This window comes from Sorex araneus, chromosome 8 (assembly GCF_027595985.1).
Source record: "Sorex araneus isolate mSorAra2 chromosome 8, mSorAra2.pri, whole genome shotgun sequence".
Taxonomy (NCBI): Eukaryota; Metazoa; Chordata; class Mammalia; order Eulipotyphla; family Soricidae; genus Sorex; species Sorex araneus.
This window is the reverse complement of record NC_073309.1, coordinates 47,833,283-47,848,628: the sequence shown is the minus strand read 5'-3', so window position 1 is coordinate 47,848,628 and position 15,346 is coordinate 47,833,283.

Sequence of the window (15,346 nt, the reverse complement as noted above, 5' to 3'; positions counted from 1 at the left end):
ATCAAACAATAGGGAGAAGAAATGAAGAGAAGCTTCCTCAAAAAAAGAAATATAAATGGCCAAAAGGCACGTGAAAAAAATACTTTATATCACTAATCATCAGGAAGAGGCAAATCAAAACAACAAGGAGATATCATCTCACACCACAGAGAAAGGCACACATCAAAAAGAACAAGAACAAACAGTACAAGAGTGAATGTGGGGAGAAAGGGACTCTCGTTCATTGTTGGGGGGAATGCGACTAGTCCAGCCTTTTTGGAAAATAATATGAGCATTCCTTAAAAAACTAGAAATTGAGCTTCCATATGACCCCAAAAACCACTTCTGGGATTATATCCCCAGAGTTCAAAAAAGCACAGTTGAAATGACATGTGCACCTGTATGTTCATTGCAGCACTGTTCACAATAGCCAGAATCTGGAAACTACCAGAAACTACCAGATTCTGGTAGTTTCCAGATTCAGGAATGGTGGTGGGATTGGTGTTTGAATATTAGATGTGCCCAAGAATATATATACATATTTTCATATGTATATATATATATATATATATATATGAAAGCTCACATCACTCAACCTTTAACAATATGTTAGTGATATCCTAAAGAATGTCTTAATGGCCCCTGCCAAAATAGAACAATCTTCACACTGTTTCCTATCTAAATACTTTTTTGGTAAGCATTTTCAGCAGTTCTTCATAACACACAACAGCACTGTCTACTGTAGTATAGCATTGTCTTCCCATTGTTCATCGATTTGTTCGAGTGGGCACCAGTAACGTCTCCATTGTGAGATTTGTTTGACATATTTGATAAGCCAAAAACAGTAACACACAATACAAAATATATTATTTTGGCTGTGCTTTGGGACAGGGATCAGGGCTTGAGATGGAAACATCCCAAATTTGGTGGTGGGAAGGTGTAATGGTGGTGGGATTGGTGTTTGAATATTAGATGTAATCAAATATTGTGAATTACCTTATAAAATAAAAAAAATATTTAAAAATGAAAGAGACAGACAGAGAGCTCTGCTGGGAGGCATCAGGCTGGTTCATGAGTCTCTCTGGTCCTTTTCCTAGTTTGTGAAAAGAGACTGAGAACAGTGAGCATGGGGCTGGAGTGATAGTACAGTTGGTAGGGCATTTGCCTGGCAAGTAACTGACCGGGGTTCAAGCCGCAGGATCCCATACGGTCCTCCAAGCACTGCAAGGAGTAATTTCTGAGTCCAGAGCCATGAGTAACCCTTGAGCATTCATGGGTGTGACCCAAAAAGAAAAAAAGAACAGTGAGCACTCCCTAGTGATCCCACAGTCAGGGCAGTTCCAGGGCTTCCCCCATCTCAGCCCTTAGTCTCCCAGCAGCTCCCTGAGCCAAGACCGGTCCAGCCCACACCTGTTCTTGCCAGAGGCCAGGACACGCCTCACCTCACTGCACCTCACTTTTGCTGTTTCTCTGACTTCTGGGCCTGGGGAGTGTGTCTCTCACCCCATCCCTATGGATTCTCAGGGACACGCACAGGGCAGTGAGCGCTCACTCCCCCTGTGCTGTTGGGGGCCTGGGTGTAAGAGGAGCCAACACAGGCTGGGAGCAGCTGAAGTGGGGGTGGGGTGGGAAGGGAAGCTGGTTTCATGGTTTCAATTTCTGTTCCTCTTCTGGGAAACAGGGATGTATCTCTAAACCTAAGAATAGGGTGACCCAGCACTGACAAGGAATGTAAAACCTACTAGGCATGTACAAACCACCTCCACCAACAAGTAAGCTCATACTTACTGGCCTTGTTCCAGAGACACATAAATAAATCTCTAAAGAGATCAATTTGCTGCAAAACCTTCTCAGCCCCTTATCTGGTTGAGACACGAGGGGCGCTCTCGGTGTGGGAGGCCAACTGACCCCACTCCCCTGAGAAAGAGGCAAACTTTGACCCTGAGCCCAGAATGTGAGCCCTTTTGGCAGGTAAGATGGTGTGTGTTCCCAGGGCAGAAAAGCAGGATGTGTGCAAGGGAGCTTGGCCGAAAAGCAGGATATGAGCTCCTGTGGCAGAGAGGCAGGATGTGTGCGCACTTGGCAGAAAAACAAGTCCCAAGACCTGGGGGATCAATAAACAGAGTAGCCTGCTGCTTGGGCTGGAGCGATAGCACAGTGGGTAGGGTGTTCGCCTTGCACTCGGCCGACACGGGCTTGATTCCTCTGCCCCTCTTGGAGAGCCCCGCAAGCTACCAAAAGTATCCAGCCTGCATGGCAGAGCCTGGCAAGCTACCTGTGGCGTATCCGATATGCCAAAAACAGTAACAACAAGTTTGACAATGGAGACATTACTGGTGCCCATTCTAGCAAATCGATGAGCAACGGGATGACAGTGAACAGTGACAGCCTGCTGCTTATATATTTTAGTCTCCAAATCAACCGATCAGTTGTTTAACTGTTATCTGACTACTCTGTTTTGGTATTTGTTTTACTATTGTCAACTGTCTTATCTTTAGTATCTTACGGGTTTGGAGTTCTTTGCTAATCAGTGAGTAGCTCACCTACTGTCCTACTAATAGTCCTATTTTGGAATCAATAGATTACTTTACTACTTATTTTTGGCTTCTGTGTGTGGCTTGCTCACTTAGCATGAGAATGGGAGGAGAATGAGGTCCACAGAAAGCTCAAAATCATACTTAGGGGAGGTCTGCTCTCTTGTTGAAATTCTGAACAGAGAAAAGAGCCACTGATCTGCTAACTAACAATTCCTGACAAACGTTTCCTAGTGCATCTCACTCCTAGTGCCCATAACACTCGGAGGGGGCATACCAGTTCCCACCCAAAGTCTTGGCAGCTGCTGGCTCCCACATCCCCAAACAAGCACTCCTCACCTCAGGACGCTCACAAGCACTCCTCACCTCAGGACGAAGAGCGTCACAGTGAACTTAACCTGCAAAACCTCAAGTACATGGGTCCCTGTGGCTGAAAGCCCCCCACCTTATGGAACTGGGGTGGGCTACCTCCCCCCACTTTTCTGTACTTCCGAAGCCCCCACTGTCATGCCCAGGAACCAGCTACTCTTGCCTGTGACATCAAAACACGGCAACCCTGACAGTCCGGTAGCAGCTCACCAGACTAGCTGAGATGCAATGCAGAAGTAACAAAACTATTTTTTTATTGATTAATTTATTTTTAATTAGTGAATTACCGTGAGGGTACAGTTACAGATTTATACATTTTGGTGCTCATGTTTCCCTCATATAAAGTTCAAGAACCCATCCCTTCACCAGTGCCCATTCTCCACCACAAATAAACCCAGCATCCCTCCCACCCTACCCAATTCCATCTCCCCCCACCCCACCCTGCCAGTGTGGCAGGGTACTCCCTTTTGCTCTCTCTCTCTAATTAGGTGTTGTGGTTTGCAATAAAGGTGTTGAGTGGGCATTGTGTTCAGTCTCTAGTCTACATTGCATCACCCTTCCCCTGCATGGCCTCCAACCACATTTTACTTGGTGTTCCCTTCTCTATCTGAGTTGCCCTCTCCCCAGAATGTGAGGCCAGCTTCCAAGCCATGGAGTTAACCTCCTGGTACTTATTTCTACTATTCTTGGGTGTTGGTCTCCTACTCTGTTATTCTATATTCCACAGATGAGTGCAATCTTTCTATGTCTGTCTCTCTCTTTCTGATTCATTTCACTTAGCATGATACATTCCATGCGGATCCACTTATATGCAAACTTCATGATCTCATTTTTTCTAACAGCTGCATAGTATTCCATTGTATAGATGTACCAAAGTTTCTTCAGCCAGTCATCTGTTCTAGGGCACTCGGGTTTTTTCCAGATTCTGGCTATTGTGAACAGTGCTGCGATGAACATATAAGTGCAGATGTCATTTCGACTATACTTTTTTGTTTCTCTGGGATATATTCCCAGCAGTGGTATTGCTGGGTCAAATGGGAGCTCAATTTCTAATTTTTTGAGAATCGTCCATATTGTTTTCCAAAAGGGCTGAACTAGTCGGCATTCCCACCAGCAGTGTAGAAGAGTCCCTTTCTCCCCACATCCTCTCCAACAGTGGTTGCTTTTGTTCTTTTGGATGTGTCCCAGTCTCTGTGGTGTGAGGTGGTATCTCATGCTTGTTTTGATCTGCATTTCCCTGATGATTAGTGATGTAGAGCACTTTTTCATGTGCCTTTTGGCCATTCGTACCTCTTCCTTGGGAAAGTTTCTGTTCATTTCTTCACCCCATTTTCTGATGGGGTTGGATGTTTTCTTCTTGTAGAGTTCAACCAGTGCTTTATATACCATTGATATCAACCCTTTATCTGATGGGTATTTTGTAAATATCCTTTCCCATTCTGTAGATTTTCTTTGTATTCTGGTCACTGTATCTTTTGTGGTGCAGAAGCTTTTTAGTTTAATATAGTCCCATTTGTTTATCTCTGTTTCCACTTGGTTGGCCAGTTGCATGTCAGCTTTGAAGATACCTTTATCTTCAATATCGTGGAGGGTTTTGCCGACCTTGTGTTCAATGTACCTTATGGTTTGTGGTCTGATGTTGAGGTCTTTTCTTTAATCCGTTTTCATCTGACTTTTTTGCATGGTGTCAGGTCGAGGTCTAAGCCTATTCTTTTGCATGTGGTTGTCCAGTTGTGCCAGCACCATTTGTTAAAGAGGCTTTCCTTGCTCCACTTCACATCTCTTGCTCCCTTATTAAAGATTAGATGATCATACATTTGGGGTTGTGTGTAGGGATATTCCACCCTGTTCCATTGGTCTGCAGCTCTGCCTTTCTTCCAGTACCATGCTGTTTTAATTATTACTGCTTTGTAGTAAAGTTTGAAGTTGGGGAGGGTGATGCCCCCCATCGTCTTTTTCCCAAGAATTGTTTTAGCTATTCGTGGGCGTTTGTTGTTCCATATGAATTTTAGGATTGCTTGATCCATTTCTTTGAAGAATGTCATGGGTATCCTTATAGGGATCGCGTTGAATTTGTATAATGCTTTGGGAAGTATTGCCATTTTGACAATATTGATTCTCCCTATCCATGAGCAGGGGATATGTTTCCATTTCTTCATGTCCTTTTTTATTTCATGGGGTAGCGTTTTATAGTTTTCTTTGTAGAGGTCTTTTACTTCCTTGGTTAAGCTGATTCCGAGGTACTTGATTTTCTGGGGCACGATTGTAAATGGGATTGCTTTTTTCATGTCCCTTTCCTCTGCCTCATTATTTGTATATAGGAAGGCCATGGATTTTTGGGTATTGATTTTGTAGCCTGCAACTTTACTGTATAAGTCTATTGTTTCTAAGAGTTTCTTAGTAGAGGCTTTAGGCTTCTCTAGATATAGTATCATATCGTCTGCAAATAGTGAGAGTTTGATTTCTTCCTTTCCTATCTGGATGCCCTTAATCTCTTTTTTTTTGTCTAACAGCTATTGCAAGTACTTCCAGTACTATATTGAAGAGAAGTGGTGAGAGTGGGCATCCTTGTCTTGTGCCTGATCTTAGAGGAAAGGCCGGTAGTTTTTCCCCATGGAGGGTAATGCTTGTCGTCGGCTTGTGGTAGATGGCTTCGACTATCTTGAGCAAAGTTCCTCCAAACCCCATTTTGGTGAAGGTTTTCATCATGAACGGATGTTGGATCTTGACAAATGCTTTCTCTGCATCTATTGATATGATCATATGGTTTTATCCTTACTTTTGTTGATATGATGGATTATGTTGATTGATTTCCGAATGTTAAACCATCCTTGCATCCCTGGGATGAATCCCACTTGGTCATGATGTATGATCTTTTTGATGAGTTGTTGGATCCTATTTGCTAGTATTTTGTTGAGGATCTTCGCATCAGTGTTCATCAGGGATATTGGTCTATAATTTTCTTTGTTAGTGGTGTCTTTGTTCGCTTTTGGTATTAGGGAGATGTGTGCTTCATAGAAACTGGGAGAGTTCCTGGTTTTTCAATTTCCTGGAAAAGCTTGAGGAAAATTTGCAACAGGTCTTCTTTATATGTTTGGAAGAATCCGCCAGTGAATCCATCTGGGCCTGCGCTTTTGTTTTTGGGGAGAGTTTTTTTTTTTCTTAATTTTTAAAATTTTTATTGTATCACCATGTGGAAAGTTACAAAGTTTTCAGGTTTATGTCTCAGTTATACAATATTCAAACACCATCCCTTCACCAGTGCCCATATTCCACCACCAAAATCCCCAGTATACCCCCCCACCCCCCAACCCCAACTGTATAACTGATGAATTTCACTTCATTTTCTCTTTACCTTGATTACGTTCCATATTGCAAAACAAAACTCACTATTGTTGTTGGGGTTTCCCCCCAAGAAAGACAGCCCTACTAAGGAAGCATTTGATAATTGGTTTTCCATTAAAAGATTGTATGTTTTCAGTTTTTAGAAAAGGTTGCTCGGATGTGTTCCAGTCCCGCAACCCGGAGCCGTGTTAGTTGCTGCTCAGTGTCGCCAGGGCTCCAAATGGAGAAGGTGTACCAGCTGTACCTCCTCCGTCTGGATCCCTGGTGTTGTTGGCCCGGATTCGGGTCCGGAGCATTTCTCCGGCCACGTTGCTCACCAGACTGCCTGGAGTCTTCTCTGTTGAATGTGGCAAGATGGCACCGAGGGTGGTTCGAGGGCGTGACTTCCAGCGGCCAGGGCCATTTGGAGTTTGGGCTGGCGCCGTTTTGGGGAGAGTTTTGATTACAGTTTTAATTTCCTTAATATTAATGGGTCTATTCAGGTATTCCAAGTCTTCTTTGTTCAGTCTTGGGAGATTGTAGGAATCAAGGAATTCATCCTTTTCTTTTAGGTTCTTTTGTTTTCTGGCATATAGACCTTCAAAGTAGTCTCTAATGATCTTTTGAATCTCACTGGTTTTTGTTATGATGTCCCCCTTTTCATTTCTGATTGGATTTATTAGGGTTCTCTCCCTCTCTTTCTTTGTGAGTCTTGTTATTGGTTTATCAATCTTATTTATTTTCCTGAAGAACCAGCTCTTTGTTTCGCTGATCTTTTGGATTGAACAAAACTATTTTTTGGGGTAACAAAACTATTAGTACAGAAGCTGAACTTGTAACAACATCTTAATAATCCCTCACATGAGGAATTAATATTTGCATGCGAAGATACAATTTTTGTATACAATTTTGTTGATGTGATGGATTATGTTGATTGATTTCCGAATGTTAAACCATCCTTGCATCCCTGGGATGAATCCCACTTGGTCATGGTGTATGATCTTTTTGATGAGTTGTTGGATTCTATTTGCTAGTATTTTGTTGAGAATCTTCGCATCGGTGTTCATCAAGGATATTGGTCTATAGTTTTCTTTGTTAGTGGTGTCTTTGTTTGCTTTTGGTATTAGGGAGATATGTGCCTCGTAGAAACTGTTCGGAAGGGTTCCTGTCTTTTTGATTTCCTGGAAAAGCTTGAGGAGAACTGGCAACAAGTCTTCTTTGAATGTTTGGAAGAATTCACCAGTGAATCCGTCTGGACCTGGGCTTTTGTTTTTGGGGAGACTTTTGATTACAGTTTTGATTTCCTTGATATTTATGGGCCTATTCAGGTATTTCACGTCTTCTTGGCTCAGTCTTGGGAGATTGTAGGAGTCAAGGAATTCGTCCATTTCTTTTAGGTTCTCTTGCTTCGTGGCATACAGACTTTCAAAGTAGTCTCTGATGATCCTTTGAATCTCCTTGGTTTCTGTTGTGATGTCCCCCTTTTCATTTCTGATTCGGTTTATTAGGGTTTTCTCTTTTTCTTTCTTTGTGAGTCTTGCTAGAGGTTTATCAATCTTATTTATTTTCTCGAAGAACCAGCTCTTTGTTTCATTGATCTTATGGATTGTTTTTCGGGTTTCCATATCGTTAATTTCTGCTCTAAGTTTTATTATTTCTTTCCTTCTATCTGATTTGGGTTCCTTTTGCTGGTCCTCTTCTAAGATCTTGAGCTTCGAAGTCAAGCTATCTATATAGGCCCTTTCTTCCTTTCTGAGGAAGGCTTGCAGAGCTATAAATTTTCCCCTTAACACAGCTTTTGCTGCATCCCATAGGTTTTGGTAGCTTGTGTCTTCATTCTCATTTGTTTCTAGGTATCTCTTGATTTCTTCCTTGATTTTCTCCGTGACCCACTCATTGTTCAATAGTGAGTTGTTTAATTTCCAAGTGTTTGATTTGGTTCTCCAAGTCTGTGTGTGATTAACTTCCATCTTCAGTGCATCATGGTCTAAAAAGATAGTTGATACAATTTCTATCTTCCCAATTCTATTAAGGTACAATTTGTGGCCCAGAACATGGTCTATTTTGGAAAACGTTCCGTGTGCGCTGGAAAAGAATGTGTATTCTTTCTTTTTGGGGTGTATAGCCCTGTATAGGTCTACTAGCCCTATCTCTTCCATTTCTTCCTTCAGGGCCATCGTTTCCTTGCTGAGTGTTGTTCTTGTCGATCTATCCAGAGGTGATAAGGCAGTGTTGAAATCTCCAACTACTATCGTGGTGCTAGTTATGTCCTCCTTAAATTCTGTTAGGAGTTCTTTTAAGTATTTAGCTGGTCGTTCATTAGGTGCGTATACATTTAGGAGTGTGATTTCTTACTGTTGTACATATCCCTTGATGAATATAAAATGACCTTTGCTGTCCCTTCTGATCTTTTTCAGCCTGAAATCAATGCTATCGGATACTAGTATGGCCACCCCCGCTTTTTTTTGAGGGGGCTGTTTGCTTGCAGGATTGTTTTCCATCCTTTGATTTTTAGTCTGTGTTTGTTCCGGCTATTCAGATGTGTTTCTTGTAGGCAGCAGAAAGTTGGGTTTAGTTTCCGAATCCATTTTGCCACTCTGTGCCTCTTGATTGGTGCATTTAGCCCGTTAACATTAAGAGAAATTATTGTCATGGGATTTTGTGCCATTTTTCTGTAGGGTTTGTTGTTCTTATAGGTCTTTTTCCTTGTCTTATAGTAGCCCTTTGAGTCCTTCTTTTAAATTTGGTCTTGAGTCTATGAAGTTCCTGAGCTGTTGCTTGTCCATGAAATAATGTATGGTTCCTTCAAGTTTAACTGAGAGTTTAGCCAGGTAGAGTATTCTTGGTGAGGCATTCATTTCATGAAGTTTTTTCACTACATCCCACCATTGTCTTCGGGCTTGGAGGGTTTCTTCTGATAGGTCTGCTGTGAATCTAAGGGGTGCGCCTTTGTATATGATCTCCTTCTTTGATCTTGCTACTTGCAGTATTGTGTCTCTATCCACGGCATCCATCATTCTGACTATGATATGCCTTGGGGATTTTCTATTTGGGTCCCTTTTAGCTGGCACCCTTTGGACTCCTTGTATCTGGATGTCCACATTCTCTAGCTCTGGGAATTTTTTAGCAATGATGTCTTTAATGGTGTTTTTTTCATTGGGATTGGTTCCGTGTGGTTCCGGCACTCCCATGATTCTTATGTTGTTTCTCCTGAGGTCGTCCCCTAGGACTCTAACTTGCTCTAGAGCCATTTTGAGGTCTTTTGCCATTATTTGCTGTTGTCTATATGCTTTGTGCAGCTCATCTTCAAGCTCACTGATTCTGTCTTCGGCTGTAGTCATTCTACTATTGAGGGCTCCTACGGAGTTTTTCATTTCATCTACTGATTCTTTTAGTTGTGTGACTTCTGTTCGTAGCTTTGAAATTTCTGCTCTCATTTCTTCCTGGATTATCTTGGTAGAGCGTTCCAACGCTGCATCCATATCCTCCCTTAATTTATTGGATGTTCGTTCCATAGTTGTGTTGATTTCGTGAAACATCCTGACAATTTCCTCTCTGAATTCTTTATCTGAGAGGAGGGTGTATTTCTGGGAGGTCGCTGCTGAGGTTAGTGAGATATTTTCTTGGCTCTCTCCTAGTGGTGGGGATTTTCTCAGTTTCTTCATGTTGTTATGGGCTTTACTATCTGGAGCTCTCGTTAGCTTGGGAGGGACTTTGACTAAAGATTTTTGGCTATGCTCTTTTGCCAAAGGACTTTTCTGTGCAAGTTGATGTGTTCATTGACAGTTTTTGTGAGGTTAGGATAGGCTAGGTTAGTTGAGTATTAACATATAGTAACTAAGATGATCAGGGAGTTCTTCGGAGAAATGGGTTCAATCAATTGTGGCCAAAGGATAATGCATGGAATGGTATGAAAAATATCTGCGGCCGCTCCGGAAAAAGGCCACGCCCACTTTTATGGCCACGCCCCCAAACGAGAGGACACGCCCCTAACCTGTTTGGAATCGGGAGGGCGGGCTCAGGTGCGGTGGGCGAATGGCTGGGACCTGCCCGGCGGGGCTGGGGTGCTCCGAGCTGTCCCGCTGCCGCGGGCGGGCACGGGACGCGGGGGGCGCTTTTCCAGGTGGCACAGGGTCTCCAAGGGGAAGAGTCAATATACCTGTCGGACACGGGAGGGCGGGCTCAGGTGCGGTGGCGAATGGCTGGGACCTGCCCGGCGGGGCTGGGGTGCTCCGAGCTGTCCCGCTGCCACGGGCGGGCACGGGACGCGGGGGGTGCTTTTCCCGCTACCTTAGTTCTTAATGGACCCCAGGCAATGAATTGGTTGGGTTTCTGAAGATACCTGAAACACACAAGATCTGATCAATTAGACTGAATAATGTCACTTTGAAATGATTAGACCCTGGAGAAGGTCCTTTCTGATCCAGTAAGGGCAGAGTGGTTTGCTGTCTTAGAAAACATGAGTTAAAGCGACAGAAACTGAAGCAACATAATGCCATGCCAATTTATATTATAAAAAATGGAAAGGAATAACTGTTTCACCTATGGTTGATAGGAAATGACTTCCTGTGTCCAGATTCTAATGAACACAAACACCAAGCCACCGCTTTAGCTTTCTCAGTATGGATAGGAAAAGTGTTGTCCCATCCACTGATGTTATCAGTGAGAACCAACAGATATTTGTACCTTGAACATTTGAGCATTTGATCATTTGCATGAGGCCAGGCTCCCAATCCTCCTCTGGATAAGTTCCTTCATGCTGAATAGGTGTTAGGAAAGGAGGCCCAAGACTCCCACTAGGTTCCTTAATGGCACACAAAGCACAGTTCTGGGTTACTCCTCTCTTACTGTCCTCTTCAGTCCCTTCCCATGGAAGATGGTTTTCACTGGTGTTATTAAAGCATCTCTCCCCACGTGGGAAGCTTCATGTAACCCTTTAGCTATCAAGTTCCTTTTTGAAAACCTTGTTCCAATGCCCATTGTTCCTCTTCTGCAGAGTATTCTGGCTTAGAGGGAATATTCTCTGGATGGGGTATTAGTCCCCTGATGAAACAAGAATTAAGAGCTGTTAAAAATTCTTGTTCTCTCCAAACAACAATATGTGTTCACAGAACTAAGGATGAATACTTAGAACCAGTTGCTCTAGTAGGCTCAAGAGCAAGTCTGTCTTTTTGCTGACATTGGCCTTGGTAAACCTCTGGCTTCCAATGCCCTGGTCAATCTATGACACCATGTACAACATTGAGTTCCTTTATAGACTAGGCTGCTTACCTACTGTCACTAAACCAAGTTTTATCTGCATTACCCATAGGAGGTACCTATTAGACAATCACTTCTGTAGAACTAGAATTGATTCCTATAAAAACCAACTTACAGAAACTTGGTTTACTCTCCATTGTTATTTAAAAAATTTGCCAGATGGCTTAACAAACCTCGCTTGTTCTTTTGCATAAATACAGCAAGATTAGAGAACTCTCCATTTGAGGTACCCCATTATTTACTGAGAAGTCCTTGGGGTTGGCTAAAGACAGGAAACACACCAATAATGGCATTAATTTTTATCTGGCATGTCAGAGCTACCCAGGCCTGGCCATACAATGCGTAGATTAGTTCCCACGATGAACTGGAGTTGGCCTTGAACCTTCAGGTTGAACTGGATGTGGCCTTGGACCTCATTTGCCATAGAGATGTCCTGGCAGAAAGGAGTCTATCCCATTCCTTCTTCAGGGCTAGGAGAGATCTTGCTTCCCAGTTTTTTCTTGCCACCAAGAGCAGGGCCCAGGCTGAGTCAGCATTGCAAATTTCTAGATTCCTCCTTTTCCATGGCAGAGATAATTTCCAGTCTTTCCTTGAGCTGGCCTGCCTCTAGGATTCCTCTGAGGTTTGTAAGTACTTGAAACAGTACCTGTTTAGTACCTGCTTCTGTCATTTAGACCAATCCCTTGACTGTTTCCCTGGAATAGGGCTTTTGGGTCCTATAGCTGGTTTTCCTGTCTGTATGAGGGTTAAACCCTATTACAGAGGGGAAAGACTTTTATCTAGATTTATGCAAACCAACGTAGTGTGATGAAGCATCAAAAACATACTGAAGGTACAATGAAGAGAAAAGCAGACATTTCACTTTACTCACAATGAGTTACAACACATTGGTTTGCTGTGGGTCCTAGTCAAAAGAAGCTAAAATCTGTAGAGATGAAGCATATAGTTTAACATCACGTTTAATTCATTTAATCCCATATTGAAAACCTTGACTTCCTGCAACTTTTGAAGAATTCAATTAGACAACTTGTCCAATATCTTTTCCATAGATCTTATCAAAAGGGTACTAGAAAATTTCTGCAGATGTGATTTAAAGAGTTTCTTATAACAATACAGTTTGACCAGTGCCTTTCCTTAAAACACAACCTCAAGCCTTCTACATGTTCCTCTACATTCATTCTGTCCTGTAACTTTCTATTTCAAAATAACTTCATATCCATCCATCTCCCCCTCACCCTTCCTGCCTTGTGCCAACCCATCTCCTCCGGCCCTCCAAGAACGGGTAGCCTGGGACCGCAGAGAACCAGCCCTGGCCCGGGTGGAAGACAGGGGCTCAGGACACAGAAGATCATCTGGGCAGACCCTCTCATGCCCCACCATGGCCAGAGCGCGGCTTGGCCAGGGCTTTGTGGGTGTGGCTCTCTGCGGAGGTCCCGCCTTGCCCAGCCACTTGAGTGGGTGATGGACATGTCTGCCAAGGCCCACAGAACAAGCTCTCCTTGCTGGGCTCTGCCATCTCTCCCAGTAACAGGCCAAACCCGACACTCCAGCCAGACTCTGCTCGCTGATTCCCACCCTGCACCACCCTGGAGTGACCTGCAGCACTGCCCCGGTGTCCGCAGGAAGCCGACTGAGGTCAGCAGAGCCCAGGCCCGTCCCCTAAGTTCATCTGAAGCAAAGGCAGGTGCTCAGCAGCAGAGGGAGTGGCTGACACCCCTGTAATGCCTCATGCCCTGCCCTGGAACCCAGAGGGATAGGCTGCCAGAGCCTGTGATGTCAGCTAGGAACCCCTCCCTACCCCTCTGCTGGTGCATTTCCCCCAATAAACCCTCTTTTGTTAAAAAAAAAAAAAGTTCCTTTGTTTTCTCATTATTATGTGTGGACTTGGTCTCTCCGCAACTGGGGATTTTTAGGACCGAGATCACCCCTCAGTATTCAGAGAGACAAAGAGTCCAGCGGGGGGCTGGAGCGATAGCACAGCAGGTAGGGCATTTACCTTGCACGCGGCCGACCCAGGTTCAATCCCCAGCATCCCATATGGTCCCCTGGGCACTACCAGGAGTGATTCCTGAGTGCAGAGCCAGGAGTAACCCCTGTGCATCGCCGGGTGTGACCCAAAAAGAAAAAAAAAAAGAGTCCAGCGGAACTGCACAACACACAGGAGACTTTATTATTCCAGCTAGCTGGGGCTGAGCTGTCCTGCTGAAGCAGGAGGCCAGAGCTCGACCCCGAGGGCTTACAGCAGAGGGTTTATACAGCCATCCTGGGCACACAGGGTTCAGGAGTAGGCACAAAGATAAGCAATTCCAAAAGCAGAAATAACTTCAAACATTTTATAATGAACAAAAGCATACAGGAACCATATATAGGAAAACATTCCCAATTAGGGAGTCATTCCCAATTCCCATACATCAAGAAAGCATCTTATCAGTTAGACACTTATCAGGATACGAGACATGGGTGCATCGACTCCGCACTTTCCAGATCCACGTCTGTGTTAACACCAGTTAGTACCTTTAGTCCATTAGCTCAGTCATATATCCTTCATGGCCAGGGCTGCTTCCCACCAGGTGGTACTGTTAACCAATTAACTCAGTTAAATCATATATCCTTCCTGACCTGAGCTGTCTCTTACAAACTTTATGGCCAGAGTGAGAAGAGGTGAGTTAGCAGCTTCTCACATCCCACCCCCCCCCCCCCCATTTTCTATAATCATACTGAAGAATCTGCCTCTCACAGAGATCTGAAATTCGGGCACAACACTAGGAATTCTATTGCATGGGGCCCTTCCCGTCTAACTGCCTCCATCACCGTGAGGGACCCCTGTGTCCACTGTGACCCCCCAGAAACTCTGCACGTGGAGCTGAGCTGAGCTGCTTGGTGCGGGTCAGCACGTGGGGTTCTGGGAGAAGCTGGTGGGTGGGATCCGGTGGGAATCCACAAAGTCCAAGTCCATGGTGTCCACAGGGCCCTGCTGTGCTTTTCCCTTTGCAGACCCTGATCCCACAGGGTCAGGGGGAGGAACTGCCCAACTCTCCTGTGTTCTGTGAGTCCTCATATAAGTGAGGCAGAAGCAGTGCCCCCACCGTCAGAGAGGAAGCTGATGGGGAGCCTCTACCCCTAAGGTGACTGCGGGCTCACAGAGAGTTTCATTGTCACATATAATGGGGCCTCCAGGAGCAAGAGCCTTGGGACCCATCATTCCAGGTCCCCACTGGACTGGGGGTTTGGGGGCCTTTGCTTCTGTGCATTCCCTCTTCCAGTGATCTTTGCAAACAGGACAGAGTTTTGGGGCTTCCCTGGTATGGGGCAGTCCTTACAGGACAGTCCAGCCTTCTTGCAGAGGTGCCTTTGGGCTCCCCCTCCCAGTCTCTCCTGTAATCTGCCTCTCGGAGGGCCACCACCATGTGTCCTTGGCCTTTTCTTTGCTTTTCCACTTTCTAGGCCCCAGTTCCTCCTCTTCTCACGAATAATAAGCTTTATTGGCCAGCTCAGGAAGGCAGCCTATTGTTTCCTCAGGGCCATGTGGAACCTTCTGGAATTTCTTCCTAAAGTCAGAGGTGGCCTGAGAGATACTTGTCCCTCAGAAGCAGCTTGCCCTCACAGCTATCAGGGTTTAGGTTCGTGAACTTCACTTGGCTCATGAACCTCAATCGTTGGAAAAAGTGTGAGGGGCTTTTGTTTAGTGAGGCTCCTGTTTAATGAGGGCCCGTGGCTATAACTGAGAGGTTTGGTCCTCACGCTTCTTAGCCCCTCTTTATGCAATGAAGGAAAAGGTCTATCAACATTGTCTCTATGGTCTCATGAAACCAGTGAGGGTCCGACTGGGGGACTGCTTGGTCCCTGTGGGGAACTTGACTGGTTCCCCAGTTTCTGAATCT